Source organism: Canis lupus, chromosome 35 (assembly GCF_048164855.1).
Source record: "Canis lupus baileyi chromosome 35, mCanLup2.hap1, whole genome shotgun sequence".
NCBI classification, from domain to species: Eukaryota; Metazoa; Chordata; class Mammalia; order Carnivora; family Canidae; genus Canis; species Canis lupus.
The window spans coordinates 24,957,122-24,976,468 of record NC_132872.1 but is presented as its reverse complement, the minus strand read 5'-3'; the positions used below and the strand labels follow the sequence as shown (position 1 = coordinate 24,976,468).

At 39.1% G+C, this 19,347-nt stretch overlaps 2 protein-coding genes and 1 long non-coding RNA gene across 7 annotated transcripts in view; 2 read left to right on the top strand and 1 right to left on the bottom strand.

The window, feature by feature from the left end:
• COL8A1 (collagen type VIII alpha 1 chain) overlaps positions 1 to 19,347 on the top strand; it is a 536,056-nt gene that overhangs the window by 200,650 nt on the left and 316,059 nt on the right. The gene's annotated exons all lie outside the window — the stretch shown is intronic.
• The window catches only part of FILIP1L (filamin A interacting protein 1 like), a 120,323-nt gene that overhangs the window by 36,619 nt on the left and 64,357 nt on the right, over positions 1 to 19,347 (bottom strand). The window lies entirely within an intron of this gene.
• Positions 15,421 to 18,084, top strand: LOC140625152 (uncharacterized). Its single transcript, XR_012024530.1, has 3 exons — positions 15,421 to 15,522; positions 17,163 to 17,336; positions 17,666 to 18,084. It is a non-coding gene; the product is annotated as an uncharacterized lncRNA (long non-coding RNA).

The window sequence follows — 19,347 nt, the reverse complement described above, 5'->3', positions numbered from 1 at the left end:
ATGGTGGTGGTAATATTGGGCCTGTCCCCAGGTTCCTAACACTTTATCATTCTTTCCATTCCTTCCTCCCTCTTTCTGTGGTTGATTTTGTCCTCTTTCTGATTTGTGTTCTTCTGTATCTTACCCTTTTGCCTCAAGGTAACCTTGTTTAGGATAGGGCTGATGTTCTTCCTACTGCCCCCGCAGTAGATGGCACTATACCCTGCAGGAAGCTGAGTGGCAAGGGGTAGGCAGGACAACTGACAGGGAGCAAGTGTACTTGCCAGCAGTGCAGCACCAATGGAAAAGAGGCAATAGGATACTATGGGAGGTAGGGTAGTTCTGGGGGAGAAATTCAGATCCTGGGGTTCAATTTTCAGAGTTGCATCTTGGCTTTCCTGTTCCTACCTAGTATGACTGAACATGCAACTTAATTTCTAGGAGTCTCACTTTCTTCATCTGTAGAATGGGGATAATATGGTGACTTTCTCATAATAGTGTTGTTCTGAGGATTAAGTAAAACAATCCATATAAAATCTCCTAGCATACTATCTGTCAGAATACATATTAATGACTATTAGAAGTAGGAAACTGATGGTGAAGCAAAATAGAAGAGCACCTCAGCCACAGAGGACTGGCCTAAAGTAGGAGTATCTTTTAGGAGTCACCTAGGAGAGAGAGAGTATATACTAGAATGAAAGCTATGATATATAATCTGTTTACCATGATCTACTTTCAGGCCATTAATGGATCTTTTCAGTCACGCACATGGTTAGCCATACCGAATGTCATTTTAGGGCAGGGTTTCTCAGCCTTGACACCACTGACATTTTGGGCTGAATAACTCTTTGTTATGGGGGCTGTCCTATGCATTGTATGATGTTTAGCAACATCCCTGGCCTCTACCTACTGAATGCTGGAAGTCACCCAGTACCAACCCCCAATTCAGAATAGTTGTCACAATCAAAAGATATCTCCCAACATTGCAAAAAAATTGGGGACAAAAATCATCTTTAGTGGGGAACCACTCTTTTAGGGCATAGGTAATTTTGGGGGAAACTTCTGTTAGATCTCTTTGTTGTTTGTCTCTAATCCTCATACTCCTTTTCATCATCTGCTGCTCAAATGTATTTGGGATTAGCCAGTATTTTCCATTTCTCTTTGGTTTACAGATATGTACCACTGCTCTTCTCCCTTTCCTAGAAAAGAATAATGTTGTAAATGTGCATTATTCAGTGAAGTGCCAGCATGTCACAATGGATGCAAGTAGCTGACCTTCCCAAAGCCCCTCTACTGTTTTGTTCATCTTACACCTGTTTTTTCATTTCTTGAGAGTGAACATACACTTTTCTTTGCTTGTTTGCTTGGATACTCAGAGACAGTATGGGCTGAGTGATTTGGTACAGACCTGGAGGGAACTGTCTTTTTCTGTATATGCTGCTTACTGCCAGGTATGGTTTCCCTAGTGAAAAATATGGAGAAGACTACTGAGGATGTTTTATAATGTTTTGTTGTTGTTGTTGAACAGTTCAGATAAAAATATAAAGTGACAGGTTGAAGAACACCCAGATTGAGAAACAAGTCGTTTGGGTTTTTCATATTATTGTATAATTAACTTTGTAATTATTTTGCTCAATTTTAACTCAAGCAAGTCTGAACTTTTTAAATTTTTTTAAAAAGATTTTATTTATGAGACACAGAGAGAGGCAGAGAAACAGGCAGAGGGAGAAGCAGGCTTCATGAAGGGAGACTGATGTGGGACTCGATCCCAGGACTCCAGGATCACGCCCTGGGCCGAAGGCAGGCGCTAAACCACTGAGCCACCCAGGGATCCCAAGTTTGACCTTTAGTTTTGGACTGTAGATTAGCATTCTTAAATATGTAATACATATTTCAAAATATGTATATTAAAAGGTAAATTGTGTGTCTTTCTCCCACCTCAATCTTCATCTACCCATTCCCTTTCCCAACCTATAACCATTGTACATATTTTCTTTTATACGTACTTCTAGTGTGTCTTCATATGAGTAAACAAATATAAATAAAGATTCTTGGGCAGCGGTTTAGCGCCGCCTGCAGTCCAGGGTGTGATCCTGGAGACCCTGAATCAAGTCCCACGTCAGGCGCTCTGCATGGAGCCTGCTTCTCCTTCTGCCTGTGTCTCTGCCTCTCAATCTCTCTCTGTGTCTCTATGAATAAATAAATAAAATCTTTAAAAAAAAAAAAGATTCTTATTCTTCTTTATGTAAGAAATAGCATACTGTAACTATTCATCTGTCACCTTGATTTTTGCACTTAAACATTTTCTTGGAGATCTTTCCATTACATCAGGATTCTTAAGCAAGGGTAGGAAAAAGGAATAAAAATCAGCATGACTGCTAAGTCAAATCTTTATAACTTCATGCAAAAGAAATTAAAATGTGTAGGCTTTTTTTAAATCAAATAATATAGAGGGAGTCATATACTTTTGCTGTTTTAAAAGTTTTAAATAAAAGATAAATTTCACATAAAAGATCATTTTAAGATAAATTGTAATAGTAATATTATTTGATTATCAGTTTTATAACAGCACCTTGATTACAGTATATCTGTCTCTAAAATGCCTGTGTGTAGCATCTGTATTTTCTTAATTGAGAAACTGAGGCCTAGGCAGATTGAATAAGATGAAAGGCCATTGTTATGGGAACCCTGAAACTAGAAAACCCCAATTCCCAGCTACTATCCAGTGCAGGATTTAGCTTCTAGAAACAGACAAGCATACTGAAGGTCTATTCTGTGCCACTTGATCTTAATCCTTATAACAACTTTATTAAGTATTATGTCCATTTTATAGATAAGGGTAACAAACCAAAATACTAAAATGTAGACAGGTTGAATAGTTACCAAAGAGCACAATAACCAAACCAGAATAAAAATTCACTGACCGCAAAGCATGTGTTCTTTCCCCCTTAAAAGCAGACTACATGCTAGAGAGCCAAGAGTACTAACCTTCAAAGAGTTTCCTCTTTTTCCCATCTCATGTTTTTCATGTTCATTTGTTCATTCCTGTACTCTCCACCCCAACCCCCTTAGGCTCTTTGAGTCCTCCTGTCTTTGTTCACTCTGCTCCTGGCACACCACCTTCCTTGTTCCCTGAACACAACAGGGCCTGTGTATTTTGTACTAGATACCTCCCTAGGAGCCCCTCATCTCCCTTATCTAGTACCATCTGGTATACTGTATTTTTTTTTTAATTTTTTTTAATTTTTATTTATTTATGATAGTGTCACACAGAGAGAGAGAGAGAGGCAGAGACACAGGCAGAGGGAGAAGCAGGCTCCATGCACCGGGAGCCCGACGTGGGATTCGATCCCGGGTCTCCAGGATCACGCCCTTGGCTGAAGGCAGGCACTAAACCGCTGCGCCACCCAGGGTTCCCTATTTTTCTTATTTGATCATTGGCTCTCTCCTACCACAATATAAACTTAATGCCAGTGGGTAGGGGTGTGTGTGTGTGTTTTATTCAATAACTGGTCAGTTAATCGTCAGTTTTATTCAATGCTATATTTTTAGTTCAGGAACAGTACTTGGGTACTTAATTGGTATTCAGTAAATATTTGAACAAATACCTATTCTACTTTTGAACTAAGTACTATGTTAAGGATTAAGGGTGTAAATGTAAGCAATAGATACATGATAAGTAGTTTCTTTCCTCTACAGTCTAAGTTACCATTTATTGAGCAATTATTATATGCCATGTACCATGCTAGTCTTGGAAACAGTCATAGAAAACAAGTATTATTGTCCTCATTTCACACAAAAAAAGCAACTGAGGTTCAGAGGTTAGATAATTTGCCAAAGGTTCTGCTGGTTAACTGGCAGAACCAGAATGCCAATACAGTTATTTCAAACCTTGTTTTTCACCATCATGACATACATCTACATACATACAGTTCCTATCTCCTATATCTCATGTACCAGCCTCTCCAGTGAATAAGTGTTGTAATATTATGCATGTCAAAGGCACAGAAAATCACTGCCACTTACGATCTGTTTTGTTACAGTATTTTCTGTAGGTTCATGATTACTTTGAGCCTTGATGATGAGATTACAAATATTCTCTTAATCACTGTAATAATAAAGCAAGTTTAGTCATTTGGCATAAATTCATAAATATTTTTAGATGGTTTAAAAATTGTGACTTTGCCAGTAAAAACATCTTATGTTCCCCAGAGGAGGTGGGTTTGTCATAAATACCATTTCCGTTGAACATTTCAAGGAACTTAAAGTTCTCGGAAAATATTTTTAACAGGCAGCCTTTTCTCAGGCAGACTACAAGGGCATAATACTATATAACCTTAAAAGTGTGGGTGCATGTGCTTTATCTTATTTAAGAATATATGTATTTCTTTTTGCTCAAATTCATTTATATTTGGATGTTTGTGTCTAGTGGATTGAGGTAAACAGACATGGATTCTTTAGAAGAGCATTCTGATGTAGCTGCAGAAATTTCTCTGTTTTTAATCTCCATTAGTCCCTTTTTTTCTCTTCCAGGATCACAGGTTATTTTCACTTGGATATTGCAAATAGGTATTTTGGAGGATTAGTATAATTCCTTTCTCTTAACACTTATTCATTGGTAGGTTACTTTTCTTTCTTGTATTTTCTCTCCTTTAAAAAGCTACAAAGTATACCCTTTCCCAAATCTTATTCTGAGCCAAAAAAAAAAAAAGTTTTTTTTAAGTCCCTAGTTCCTGTAAGTCTTTAAGAAAAAAAAGAAAGAAAAAGAAAAAGGCTTTCCTCTTTCATTTGGCTTTCATACGTTAATTCACTGGTGTTCATTTTGTCAGATGTAACATAAAAGGCCAAAACAGAGAGCAGTCATGTGCCAGAGTGGATGAGTTCACTGGTTTTCACCTCCTTGTAGTCTGGCTGCCTTTACAGAGGCAGTGGCTAACGTGGTATGCTTGGGAAACCAAACATTTCCTAACTTGTTAGTAGGAAATTAAAACTTCAGAAATTTAGAAACCACAACAACAGAGACTTATATTTTATTGTGACTCCTGAAGTCACACAATTTGCATGAGAAACAGGCTAAAACAGGAGCCACAAGAGTGTAAAATGTGAAACATTTGATCCTTAGAGAATTCCACCCCTACCCCTTCTATTTTAGCTGTAGTAAATCAACAGATAAGGTGCAGAGGAGCTCGGAACATTTAATAGCACTGAATAGTGGTCACAGGTCAGGGCAATGGGAGGATGAAGGCTGATGCTTGGCTTGGCTTTCTGCTAAGCAAACAATCAGATTGTGAACCACAGTGAACATCCTCCATCTCTCCTTAACCGCTTTTCCTAGTTCTAGAGGATGGCTGGTTTCTGTCTTCTCCATGATGTTTTAGAGAGCTTGAGTATGCACCACATGTAAAGTTTAATTATAGACAGGTGGGAGCGTTTTAATCTAGAATCCCTTAGAATGTAAATGACCATTTTTCTTGTGGTCTGTGTTTTGCGTCCCCTTGTGTGCATTGTAGAAATTAAAATTATTTTGGTCATCTAAGCCTTGTTTAATTTTCCCTGACTGACAATTCCGAGCATTTGGGTTACATTTTCCTTTTCTGCCATCCTGAGTATTGAGAAGACAGATGCATGAACACAGAGTTTGATCCTGTTTTCTCTTCTCTAAGTTAGTTGGGTTCTTTTCAGATGAATGTGTTCTAGAGAATATTAACTTTATCTAGTGAGGGGCAACGCAATCAAGATGTTACAGCGATTAGCAACGGATGTGCTGTGGGTGCAAGCAGCGACTTTATACTCAGCTTCCCTTTGCTTTGGGTCTGCTGCTTTTTTTTTGTTTGTTTTGTTTTGTTCCTGAGCAAGTTTCATTCATTTACTTATGTTTATCCCTGGGGGGAATCTGTTTGTGGCAGAATTAAAAAAAAAAGCTGTCATATACCTTGTGTATGTGCTATATGAATATCCATCCATTTCTGTCCTGACCATATCTTACCTTGTGATTTGTATTTTATTTTTTTATAATAAATTTATTTTTAATAATACCCAGTGCTCATCCTGTCAAGTGCCCCCCCTCAGTGCCCGTCACCCATTCACCCCCACCCCCGCCCTCCTCCCCTTCCACCACCCCTAGTTCGTTTCCCAGAGTTAGGAGTCTTTATGTTCTGTCTACCTTTCTGATATTTCCCACACATTTCTTCTCCCTTCCCTTATATTCCCTTTCACTATTATATTCCCCAAATGAATGAGAACATACAATGTTTGTCCTTCTCCGATTGACTTACTTCACTCAGCATAATACCCTCCAGTTCCATCCACGTTGAAGCAAATGTTGGGTATTTGTCGTTTCTAATGGCTGAGTAATATTCCATTGTGTGATTTGTATTTTAAGAAAGGTCAAACTATTTCAGATTTGCAGTAGTTGAAAAGGGTGTTTTTAAAAATACTGATTTCACTATTCTTCACTTTTAAAGTTCACTCATTCATAGCCAAGAACAAAGAAGACCCCAATTTTCAAACAACAGAAAAGCCACTTTCAAAAGAGCTGTGTATCTGATGGACAGGGAATGCTGGACCAAAATGTGCTACTGACTTATCTCTAGGACTTTGCCTCATCCGCCTATCACCTCAGCTGCAATGTACAATTTGATTTCAAAGGTTCACAAAGCCTTTGATGACGCTCAAATCTCAGTTCCACAGAATAAAAACCCCACCAACCTTCCAACTCCTTTCCTCCCTTCTTTTTTGTATAGCATTGTATGCAAATTAGTATGTTAAAAATGTATATTTTGTTTCATCATTATTTTGTGACTTATCGAGGACCCCACAGTTCGTAAATACATGGAACCTTAATTGGAATTACATGGAATTCAGATTTATTTTTGGTTGTTATGCCAAATATTGTTGATCAAGGTTATAACTATGCTGTAAAAGTAAAGAAATAAATCTTTTCAGCGTCTGACACTTAAAATGTTAAGTACATTGAAAGTTTGAAAGTACATTGAAACTAAAAAATGAACACCTAGGAAGAAGTACTTAGACTACTAGTTTCTGACAGGGATTCTTTTTTGTCCATGGCTAGGATGTGATATAAGCTCTTTAGCCCATGTTGTAAGATTGGTCTTAGACCCATTTGTTTTATTTGCGTGCCTCCCAGGCATGATAGGGCTTTCAAAGTAAAACAGGGAGATTCCAGGCTAGCTTTTAATCCTTTTTCTCTTTGGTCCTTTAACTACTCAGCAACTTGCTTCTTATTTCAGGTGACTAAACACCCTTTGGAAAGCTCATGTGGGTTTCTCATAAGAGGGATTCCTTTCTAGCAGGGAAATCAGAATAAAAGATACCCTTACTTTTCAGAGCAGCTGAGGTTAGGCACTAGACACATGGATTCTCTCCAAAAGGCTTGATCACATTATGGCTGGGTATAAAAGAACATGAGCTCTTCTAGACTGCATCCTACAGAGCACCTCCTCTTTGGTGCTGAGGCAACCCCTTCTGCCTAAACCTGGTGGAACCCTATTTATAGCCCAGATGATGATGGAGCACCATCTTTGTAGCATAACTAGACAAATAATAGGTACCATTTACTGAGTATTTGCTATGGGTCCTGCTCTATGCCAACTGCCTTACTGCCATATTTAATATTTATTTTAAGGATTGAAATCATTTAAGATGACTTCCTTTCTACATAAGGCCAGGTTGTTCTGAAAGCCAAATAATGGATTTAAAAATTATAGTTTGGGTGTTTGGATCCTGGTTCAACCCTTCTCTTTTTACCTCAGATTCCCTTTCCATAGTAGATTTCCAAGGAATAAATGTGCCATCTTTTTTGGAATGTTCCATTCAGTAGCTTCCATTTCCATTTCAGTTCCCATCTTTCCTTTGAATGTTGTTCCTTAACTTGTCTGGCTGATTCCCCCTTTCTGAGTCCCCAAAGCCCTTACAGTTTTGTAACACAAATGCTTTATATTCTTTTATTCCACTTTCTAATTTGTTTTGGTATATTAGTTTTGTGCTTGAACGCTAAGTTCCATGAAGGATTTCATACCTCTGTAACCCCCATATTGGTTTGAGTTCAGTATGTCCTTGATGACCAAATGATTGAGAGGTGAGAAGAACCATTTCTTAAGGGGAGCATAACTCTCTCTTGGGCTGAATAATACCTAAAGTTCTCAGAATTTGTTTATTATTATTAGAGCAGAAAAAGAAATAAAGTTTTGTTCCTCTTGTTCCTGTCACTTCTGAGGAGGGACAGTCCTTTAGTGAAATGAGCAATTCTCTTGAAGACAAATTTAAATAAAGTCCAGATGGGGGAAGTCCAGCCAGAGAATCTGAACTTTGACTGTGATTCTTTGCATCTTTATCCAGCCCAATGAATTTTATAGCATTGTAAGAAGAATCTTGTGAAGCATAATTTTGGGGGAATTGAGTGGAACCCCAAATCACTTGACAGAATTGTTCTCACCTTTATCTGAAAGATCTGTCAGCCGCATTTATCTAGTTGCATGAAAGCCTGAAGGGTGATATGCAACTTCAAACATAATGTATTTCTTTTAATAATATGAATGTTTATCTTGATAATAAATGAATCAGTATTATTTTTAAAGAACAGATGACCTTCCCTTTAGCAGCAAAGGATTACTTCTCACAGAACTCCACAGAGTGATTTACATCCTCTGCCATTTCCAGTTAACAGACTAACAAACTAAGGCTAAGAGACTTGCATAGCATCTCACTACATGGCCCTTTGTCTTTAGCAAGAAGGAACTTTCTCCGGCTCTTCTCAAACTCCTAGGGCAAGCAGCCACTTCCTTTTCTTCACAAGCAGCAGCAGTCACTTAAGTCTTGTCAGCCCAAATGTGATGAATGTTTTACATTCCTTTTATGATTTCTGCTCAGAGATTTGTTTTTTCTTTTGGTTCACTTAAAAAAGAATTTTAAAAAGAGGGAGAAAAACTTATTTCACCTTTAAACTTTTGTTCCAAGACTGGTGGGCCATGAGATACAGTGAATCTGGCAGATTTGCTTCTGTCTCAGCCACCCATCTGAAGGGCTGACCTCATCTTTGAGGCCATCCTTGGTGCAATGATGTGAAGCTCTCACAGGCTCAAATACTACAGTTCTGTTCATCTTTTCTCTGTGCTTACAAGTGGACTTTTCTCCACACATTCCTCCCAATTTCTTTAGCTATTTTTTCTGTAATGATATGATCAGTATTATATTTTTATATGGTCTTTGGTTCTATTTAATCAGAGTACCCTTAGTTGTTACTGCTCATTATTCTATCCTTCCCCAGTATTTAGAGATGCTTATGGTGGATGACAGTGTCTCATTTTTTTTTTTTTTTTAGGTTTGTGGAAGCCAAGGCTACAGGAGGCTTACCCAGGGAATAGATGGTAGAGACAAGAAGAGTGGAACTTGGATTTATGAACCATTATTCCTAGTCTTTAGTCTTAAAACTGAGATAACACTAGTTGTCCATGCCAATTTAGTATCATTAGTAAGTACGCAAGTAAGCTTGAGGACTGACTCTATTCTGGTTGGGTTTGGTTTTTCTTTAACAGTCCTACATTGTTTACCTTAACTTAATTTTTACGTACAGCTGACCTGTCTTACCTATGTTGCTTTTATCAGCCCATTAAAAAAAAAAAAAAAAAGAGCAGGGACAGGACCATTGTGCAAGAGCTGCTGGTGATCTTAGTCATTGTCACAAACATGGGGCCCGTCAGTGTTAGTAGGTATACCTGGGTTAGTGACATGGTATGGTGTGTGGAGAACTTAGTTGCTGGGCCTGTTGTCCTACCTTGTGCTTATTAGCACAATACCTGAAAGATACTCAGTAAACGTTTGCTGCTGAGGAAGAGTTACAAGCCCTAGGCTGGCTTCAAAGGTTGACATGGAAATTACCTAACTGAAACTATAGAAAAGTTACTCCTTTTCTGTAAAACCTGGCAGATGCACTGAACTACCCACAGAAACTTCAGAATCAAAGTGTATGCTTAGGAAGAGGTAATTTCCTGGTTTTTAGTTATGGCAAGGACAAGCTTTTTGGGCCAATGACTGCATCTTCTAGGCTTTCCACTGAGGCACAGAGATTAGGGAAGACAGAGGAACAAACCTACCCTTCCTTAAAGACAAAAACCACTACAATCTGCTCATCCATATCTTGCTTCCTATCCACTCCATGCCCCACAGCCATTCACATGGTACTCTTTCACCACCTTTATTCTCATTATTTGGGGGAGGAAGTTAAAGTGAGGCAGGCAGAGTAGGCAGAGAGCAGAGAAGCATCTGACTTAGTCTACCTATACAACGCATAGGATATAGTACAAAGTAGATTTTGCTACGTTGACTTCATTTGAGCCTGAGCTTCCGGATTTTTGTGTTTGTAGTCAGTTCTGTGTGGTTACTTCAGACAGTGGCAGAGATATGTTTTGGGCTACTGAACAGAATCTTGACAAAGAGGCCCTTCCTAGCCCACTTTCCTTAGCAAATAAGGAGCTTCGAGGTTGTAATTTATTTGTTTGTGCATTTATCCAACACCCTACTTGTCCCAGTGACACACCTACTAACTATAATAAGGTACTTTGCCAGGTGTTAGGAATGAAGTTGCTTGCAAAATTGACCCTCAAGGAGTTTATAGTCCTAGAGACAGACGATAAACAAAGAAGCAGTTAATATGTAATTTAATGTCATGTAGCAATGCATTGTGTAAAGGAAAGTAAAGCAGGATTAAGTATCACCAGGAGCTTATAGCCTTCATTATTTCCTTTGCAGTTTTTGAGGAGGTTGTTTTAAAGGCATTGAGTAACTGAGTTTTAAAAGGGAATCTGCTAGCTGGGGAAGGCTGGAGAGTGCAGAATGCTTAGTTGGAAGATGCTGAGAAGAGGTCAGTTATCAAGTTAATGTCTTTGACATAGAGCATATATTCTTCCTGGGGAACCACTTAGCTTCCAAGCAGAGTGAGCTTTGCCACCCGAGGACCTTTAAGTACAGTTATTATTTGTTTTCTTTGTCTTCCTTTTATCACCCCTTCCATTGTAATAGCCTGGTTGGATTTTATTGGCTTTCACCTCCCTCCATTCCACTGGCCTTCTTACTGCTTATGCTTATTAACAAGAACTTTGAACCTTTCCTCTTTCTTTTTTTAATGGGTTTTATATCCAAATTAACACCTTTAGTGCCAAGGCTTCTTCTGGGGATTGTGCCCTCATCTCTTCCTAGCACTAATTTAAGGAGAAAGCAAAGGCTATAGCCCAAGAATGCAGGGGGCCCTGGCTCTGTCTCTGAGTAACTCTGTCCCTGAGCCAAGTCACACTGTGAACATCAGTTTCTTCTGTAAGGTGAGGCATTTGGATCAGATGGCCAAACAGCTTCTTCTAGCTATAAAGCTCTGTGGACATTCCTTGCCAGAGAGAGAGAGAGAGAAGAGAGAGACAGAGAGAGTCTGTGTACACTCTCTGGGGCCTAGGGCATTTCATTGTCCATATAGAAAAACTTAGCAAGTTTCTTCTCAAACTTAAATTTGTGGAGTTGAGTGTTTATGTTCTTTTACTGATAAAACTGTCCGTTAGGCTAGAATCAGTAGTTATAAACAAAAACAAGAAGTTGGGTGTAGGTTTGGCTACATTTACCTGCCCTAATGGTACACTTACATACACACTTCTTTACATACTTTCTATCCCCAACCACCCACCAACTCCCCCTCCCCCCACACACCATTCCTCAAGTTTGTCATTTAAAAATAGTACTTGTATCTTTAAGAGTTAATCTGATTTTGGAACCAATAAGGATAAGAATGTGAGGATGGTCAGGCTGGAAAAAGAACACTGCTAATGCTAACTGTTTTGGAGCTCAGAATTAAAACTGCCCCTGTCCTATCTTAATCTGCTAAAGCATCTGAGAGAACAAGCATGAAAAGGGAATGCTTTTCCCATATCTGAAAAAGAACCAAGGGACTTTCCTTGGAGAGCCTCTCTACTTTTGTTTTGCCCAGCTTTCCTAATTACAGGTAATGTTAGTACAGAAGAAAGCCAGGGGAGAGATCATTGCAACTCTCATTTTGAAGAAGAAGAAGGATGTAGGAGGGCTTACAACAGTGTTGGGATGATCCGCTAGGATTTAGTGCACCTAACATTCAAAGTAGAAACTGACCAGCACATATTAAACATAAGTGATTGAATTGGTGGGCCCACAAATACCGTAGTGATGGCAGAAGCAGCCAGAGAAATGTTTCTTTTAAAGTGTGTGATGCCGGCTGCTTATGCAATGTCTCTTCATCTTTAAATCCTCATTGAAAACATAATTTACAGGGATCCCTGGGTGGCGCAGCAGTTTGGCGCCTGCCTTTGGCCCAGGGCACGATCCTGGAGACCCAGGATCGAATCCCACATCGGGCTCCCGGTGCATGGAGTCTGCTTCTCCCTCTGCCTATGTCTCTGCCTCTCTCTCTCTCTCTCTGTGACTATCATAAATAAAAAAAAAAAAAAAAAAATTAAAAAAAAAAAAAAAAAAAAAAGAAAACATAATTTACAGACTAACCAATCAGATTACAGTGAAGCTACATTCATAGTCAAAGACAAATTAAATAAACTTTAAAAATGATTGAAAATTAATGATAAGGTAAGATGTCTTAGATTTTTCAAAGATAATGCCTGGCTATGTGAACAACAGATTTCAGTACGTGAAGCAGGTTGAGACCAATATTGTTTTACATTTTTTGGTTATTATGCCACAATATCCAGTCTTTTATAAATAGTTCTCTTCCTGCCCCCCTTCCTTTTCCCCTTAAAGAGGAGGCTGTATTTTTTTTTCCTCTGTTCACCTCGTAAAAGCATTCACTTTGCTCTGAAACATTAGATATAGACAGAACATGACCTAAGAAGAAAATGAAATTTTATTCTTGGACCTCCGTTTTTACTTTTTTACTCTAAAATCCATTTATTACCAAAGTCACTTCTTGGGGGGGGGAGGGGAAGAGGCAGCAAAGAACCTTAAAACAAAATTCAGAGCCTTTTGAGAAGGCAAATTTATGGGAATTGCAACTAGACTTGAAAATTTAAAAAGTCAAAGCTTGATCTGTGTTTTCATATTGGCTCTTTCTGCAGACTCCATCACAGCATTAGGAAAATATCACAAAAATATCAGTGCTTCACATTTAATTGCCATAAAAGGACAAATGAATTTATTAAGGTAAAATTAATGTGTGCTTTATTTGGAAGTGTAAAAACTTACATTCACTCTATCTAAAACATTTTTTCCATCATATAGATTGTCCCAAGGACTAAGAAATGCTCAGAGAACCCACTGTGTGATAATGTATCCACAATAAATCTTATTCAACTTTCAGTTTTAAAAGGGTCTTAATGGGTGATTTGTTATTTGAACCATGGTTTATAGTTAATAATTGGGAAAAAGTGTGGAATATTGAAATGTGTCATATAAAGATTTAAAAAAAAATGATGCTTGCCTATAAAAAAAATAAAATGCAGACCCTGGGAAACACAGCTGTTAGAGATTTAATAAAGGTTATGATTTTCAACAGTTGAGCTATAGTTTATGGTACAGATGGCACTCTGGGTATAGCTGAAACAATAATTGATGGTTTCTGTTTCCCTCCTCCTCTATCAGATCCAAAAGAGTGGAATACCTTTTTACCAAAGCGAGAATTTTTCGGTTTCCAATTACAGACTGTATCAAATAAACAACTTTTCTATTGCATATTTCGTACTTCACAGTGACCTGGGTGTTGGCCCCTCTTTCTTCTCATTATGGTAGGCTTCCCTAGATTTGAAATAATAGTTTTGGGGAAATCCTACTTTTCTATACTAACCTGCAGTTTATATAGCCTATCTTCAGACCAAATAACATATAATTTTTCTTTTAAAATACTAAAACCAAAATCTTGCATTGGTCCAAACAAAATTAGCAAACAAAACAAAACTGTGAAGCAAAAGTAGTAGGCACCAATATTATATGCTTTAAAATACTCAACCACAGGAATTACTTGAAACACAGATAAATCTTGAGTTTGGGGCATATAAAAATGCCGTTTCAAATGATACATAAAATACAGAGGATATTTAAAAAGGGAAATAATTCAGTCATACATTTCTTAAGTTTTATTTTACAGTGTATGTTCAGGCCAAATTAAGTTTGAATGATAAATGATTTTTTTCATCTCCTATATCAATGTTTTAAATGAGACGTAGCATATTTTCTTAACTCTTCTAGTTTTTATTCTGAAGAGTAAAGTAAAATGTGCAGATTTTCATTCAGGTGTTCCATTATCCTATGGTAAGGGTTCATTTATAGCAATAGCCTGTTCAGGGTTTAGATGTAACTTTAAAGTTCAACATGTCATTGATTAGCAAAATTCTTCTACAGACTTTACTTTTTTAAATTAGTATTTCTACGTAACAAACTATTTCCAAAATATTACTCTAGGGAAACTAGCGTTATCTTTAATTTTCAGCGCAGTTTGTCATTTATGCATTGACTAGATTTGAAGAAGTTGGAACTCAAAATTATGAGAGTTCCCTCCATGTACAAATTGACAAATGCTTTTAAGACAGATCAGAGTCTGTAAGATTTTTTTTTTTTTTTGAAGCTTACAAAGTGTTTAACTGTTTAAGTTAGAGTCATCCTGCTTACAAGATGTATTTCTCACGGGGATTTTTCTAGCCTTTTATATGAAGATTCACCAAGGGGCGGGGGTGCAACCCGGGACACCCCTGCCAGGTGCGCGGCAGGGTTCGGCCTCCGCTCCCCGCTCCCGTGCGCCCGAGGGCGTGGGGCGGCCGCGCTGCGGTGGTCCCCCCCCCCCCCCCCCCGTCCTCGACGCCCGCAGAGCCCCGCGGTGGCTCGCCCGGGGGCGGGTCAGAGTCGTCCCCCGGCACTGATCGCGTAAGCGTCCGATCCCACATCTGCTTCTCCGTGCGAGTAAACTTCCTAAGAGTTGTGTGAGTCGAGAAGGGTCTTGGAGCTGGCGCGCACTGGACCGCCTGCCGAGACCTGCGTGCGGCTCGGGATGCTGCTCCCTCCAGAGCCACGAGGGCCGCCTGGCCGGGGGGCGGCGGCTCGGCCGCGCTTACCTGAGCTGCCTGCGCCGGGGCCGGGGCCGGGGCCGGGGCGGGGGGCCGGGGGCCGGGGCGGGCGGGGGCCGCGTCTGGCGGCGCCGCGAGAGGGCTGCGCGCGCTCCGGGAGTCGCCCAAACAATGCGAGCGGGGCGCCGAGCGCGCCCGGCCTAAGGGCGTTACGTCACGCGCTGCCTTATAAGGCGCTCCGCGTGTGCGGCGCGGGCGGCGGGGCGCGGTGACAGCGGCAGGAGCGGCGGCGGCGGCGGCGGCGGCGGCAGGAGCAGCGCCCGTGTGAACCGGCCGTCGGGCCCGGCCCCCCCCCCCGCCCCCGCCCCCGCCCCCGCCCCCCCGCCTGACCCGGTCCGCGCCGGGCGGCCTCGATCCCTTCGCAGCTCTTCTCCCTCCGGGGCTTTAAAGCTCCTGTGATTGCTCCAGATTCCTAAGTGCACATCCTGTTATTCTTCATTAAACTTCTGTAAATACATTTTTGTTACATTTGGAGGAGTTTGTTTTGTTTAGTTTTTTTGTTTTTTGGGGTTTTTTTTTTTTTTTTTTTTGGTTGCATGGGGGGAGGCGGGAGAGGGAACCAGAAGCCTTTTTGTTTGTTTGTTTGGTGGGGTTTTTTGTTTTGTTTTGTTTTTTGCTTTTTTTTTTTTTTTCCCCTTTGTAGACATCCCGGGAGTGATTTAGACTTCAAACCCTCTCTTTCCTTTTTGTAAGGAGTAGGGGTCCTCAGAGGATAGTATTTTATTTCCTGATGATGTAACTACCAAACAATTCTAAAAGTGATGATGGGAAGGCCAGATGAAATCTTACGTTTTTCAGTGTTTTTCTTGAAAGAACCTCCTAGTTCCTCATTTCTGCATGTCTGTGTTTTAACAAAAGTAGTTCAAACTAATGTTTATTTGGCAAAGGAAGTATTTATTAAAAAAAAATAAATGTATTTTGCTGTACTTTCAAGACAGAGTATAAAAATAGAACTTCAGGACCAGTTTTAATCCACGTGTTCTCTTCTACCAGCAAAGACATGAGAAGAAAAAAGAAACTGATCAAATATGACTGAATTAAGCCTGTTACCATCTAGTATGGAGCAGATTCACTTTCATAAATTCTTTTACTGGGAAGTAAAAATTAGCCATCTAATTATTTTGCACATCAATGAGAGAAGTAATCTCTGAAGTCCTAGCCAACTAGATGAATCTGCTAAGTTAATTAGAGACGTGGCTGCCTTATTTGCAAGCTTTCAAATGAATTGAGTGGTTCTAATGACTTAGGTCTATTTAACTCTTTTTAAATAAACATTAAAATAAGATTGCTTCCAATTATGATATATCTATATGTTTATAGAATTATTGTTTTCATATGCGTTGTCAAACAGGAATAATGAAAATAGTTTGTTTCTTTTCCTTAGTGTGGAGTACAGAAAGGCTGGTAGCAGAGAATATATAGTTAGTGAAAATGGTGAAAAAAGGATATGGGGCACATAAACGTGTTATCCTCTTTGCTAAACTGTAGGCTCACTTTGACAGTCCTTCCAGATCATCCTCTACTGAGAAGCCTGCTAAACTTGTGCTTTTTATATATAGTGTTTTGAGAAGCTAATGCCATACCCTTCAACTGAGCTTAAAATTTAATATTTAATTTGCACTGTCATATTAACATTTTAGATACTGGTTTGTTAGTTTTGTTATTTTACCTTGTAGCTGTGAAGTATATTTGAATCTTTTTAGTCTTCTGTGCTTTGCCCTGTACTTATTAAACATGTCTTTGAGACTTTTATGCTATATTTGATTCATTACAAATGAAATAAAATGATTGTTGTGAAAGTTGCATTGATTCCTTACAAATGAAATAAAAGGATTGTTGTAAAAGTTGCAGAAATACCTGTATCTCAATTTCAAACTGGTAACAAAGTATCTTTACCTAAAGCCATCATTTTTGTAACTGTTTTTGCCTTTTTTTCCCCACTGATAGGTACAGAGGTGTCCTAATATTGGACATTAGCTTTTATTTCTTTCCCACATTTTTGTACTTATGCTTTGTGTTTACTTCTGTATTTTTGACTTCCCACTTCCACTGTTAAATATGTCAGCATTATTTCCTCCTTTTCTTTAGCTGCAGTAGCTGAAGAACAGAGAAGTTAAGTGGATATAACACTTGTCTGGGGTTATGAAGCAAGAGAAAAGAGAATTACACTCCTCCTCCTTGTGTGCCTTGCCTGGTGCTGTGTTAATCCCTGAACAGTGATCTCCAGCCCAGCTATGACTCAGCATTCAGACTGAGATCATGGTATATACCATTCTTCAGAAACCAATAATAACATTTGTTGAGCTTTTAGTTCATGCTAGTCACTGTGCTTAATGTTCTACAAGTACTACATCATTGACTAATACCATTGTAAGGTGGTATTAGTCACACTTTTCAGATGAAGAAACTCATTTGGAAGGGTAAAGGGCTTCACCAAGGTCATACTGCTAATAAAGTAACAAATATAGTGATTTGACCCAGAGTGTATATACAGCCTTAGTCTTCTCTTAATGATTTTCTCAGAATCTCTCAGAAGTGTTAGTAAAGAAGTGCTTGGATTTAGTTGAGAAGTTTCTATCTTTATTTTCCAGACTGAATGTTAAAGCAGGAAAATCAAGACTGACCTTTGCTGACCACCCGCCAGAGCCACCTGAATTATGCACTAAATAAATGACCATAGAGAAGTCATTTACATTGGAGACATCATGGATTTGTATATTGACCAAGACAACTTTTTTGAGGGTATTGGCAACATGTTTTGGTCTAATAAAATTAGATATTATGACAATTTTCTGACCGATGAAAGTCAAGGTTCTTGAGCCAGGGGAATCTTTATCCGACTCAAGAACACTCTGAATCTTGTATTGGAAACTCCAGCCAGCCATTGGTATTAAGTTCTACTGGCCACATGAGTCAACAAGTAGACTTTTATTTCCTTCCCCCTTCCTATGAACATTCTCGTTGAGATGTAATTTTTGTTTTCTTGGCTTCTGACATATATTTATTAAAAGAATAGAGTTATGACTTCTGTGCTTCAGTCTTGGCTGAGAAAATTTTACTTCCTTTTTTACTGAAAATTTTATTGTCCAACTGCAATGTGTCCCTTCTCATTTAATAATCCAAAATTTCCTACAAATAAGTATAACTACAAATTTAAAACCTTTCTAGAATAAGTAATTTGAATTTATGATCTAAATCAGTAGTAGCTTTGTTATTTGGAAATGGTACAAAGAAATTTATCTTCCAATCTAATTGCTTTCTAATGAGGAAGAAGGGTTTATAGACAACAAGGGTAGAAACCAGGACATATCAATTTAATTGAATTATACGAATCACTTTTATTAGTCAAAAACAGTTGAATATCAGCAATTTCCTATGGCTCAAGCTAATTCTGGGAATTCGATGCAGTGACCACAGTAACCGATGTTATTAGCAATGTACACAATGTTGTTATATAACTGTTTAAAAATACCATTAACATGTTACTAAGCATGTCACAGCTGGTTTCTCTTTGTGAAGTGACTATTTCTTTCATGTCCTGTCTCCCTGCCTTTGTTTCTTCTTGTGACTGGCAAAGTCTTTAGTCGTCCAAATAAGTACAAGAAAAGCACTATTCATAATTAACTGCACCTTTCTTATAGTTGCCCACAGTTTTCACTACTGCTTCTTTTCATCAGGGTCGTGTGCACTGCCCCCTGCAAGCTCTGCTGGAATTTATGGGATAGTAACACTAACTTTGAATGTGATATGTTTGCTCCTTTGCCTCTATAAAATAGTGTATGTGAAAACAGTATAACACGCAAAGGAAAACAATTCTTATCACAGGCATAGTCCTATACGAGAAGCTGAGCATAGTGGAGACAAATCCAGGATGGCACGGGGAAAGGCAGTTCGGCAGTCTTGCACTACATCAGGCTGCTGTTGGATTGGCCAGGGTGTGAGTCTTTGGCATTAAAGTATTCCACCTCAGGGAACACTTTAACACTAATATCTCACTGGCAGGTTCCTTGCAAAGCAACTTTGTGAGCCTTGTGCTAGCCTGCCCTGTGTCCAGGGCTCATCTCTCGTCTGCTGCTGCACAGCTGAAGAGGAAGGGACTGAGCATCACAGGTGGGCAGCTGGAGAATGTGGAGCCAAAAGGGAAGTCTGAGGGCAAAAGTACCTTCTCTCCAGGCCAAGAACAGTTTCCTTTTTTTTCTTTTTAATAGCATTTTATTTTATTTTTTAAGTAGGCTCCATGCCCGACACGGGGCTTGAAATCACATCCCTGAGA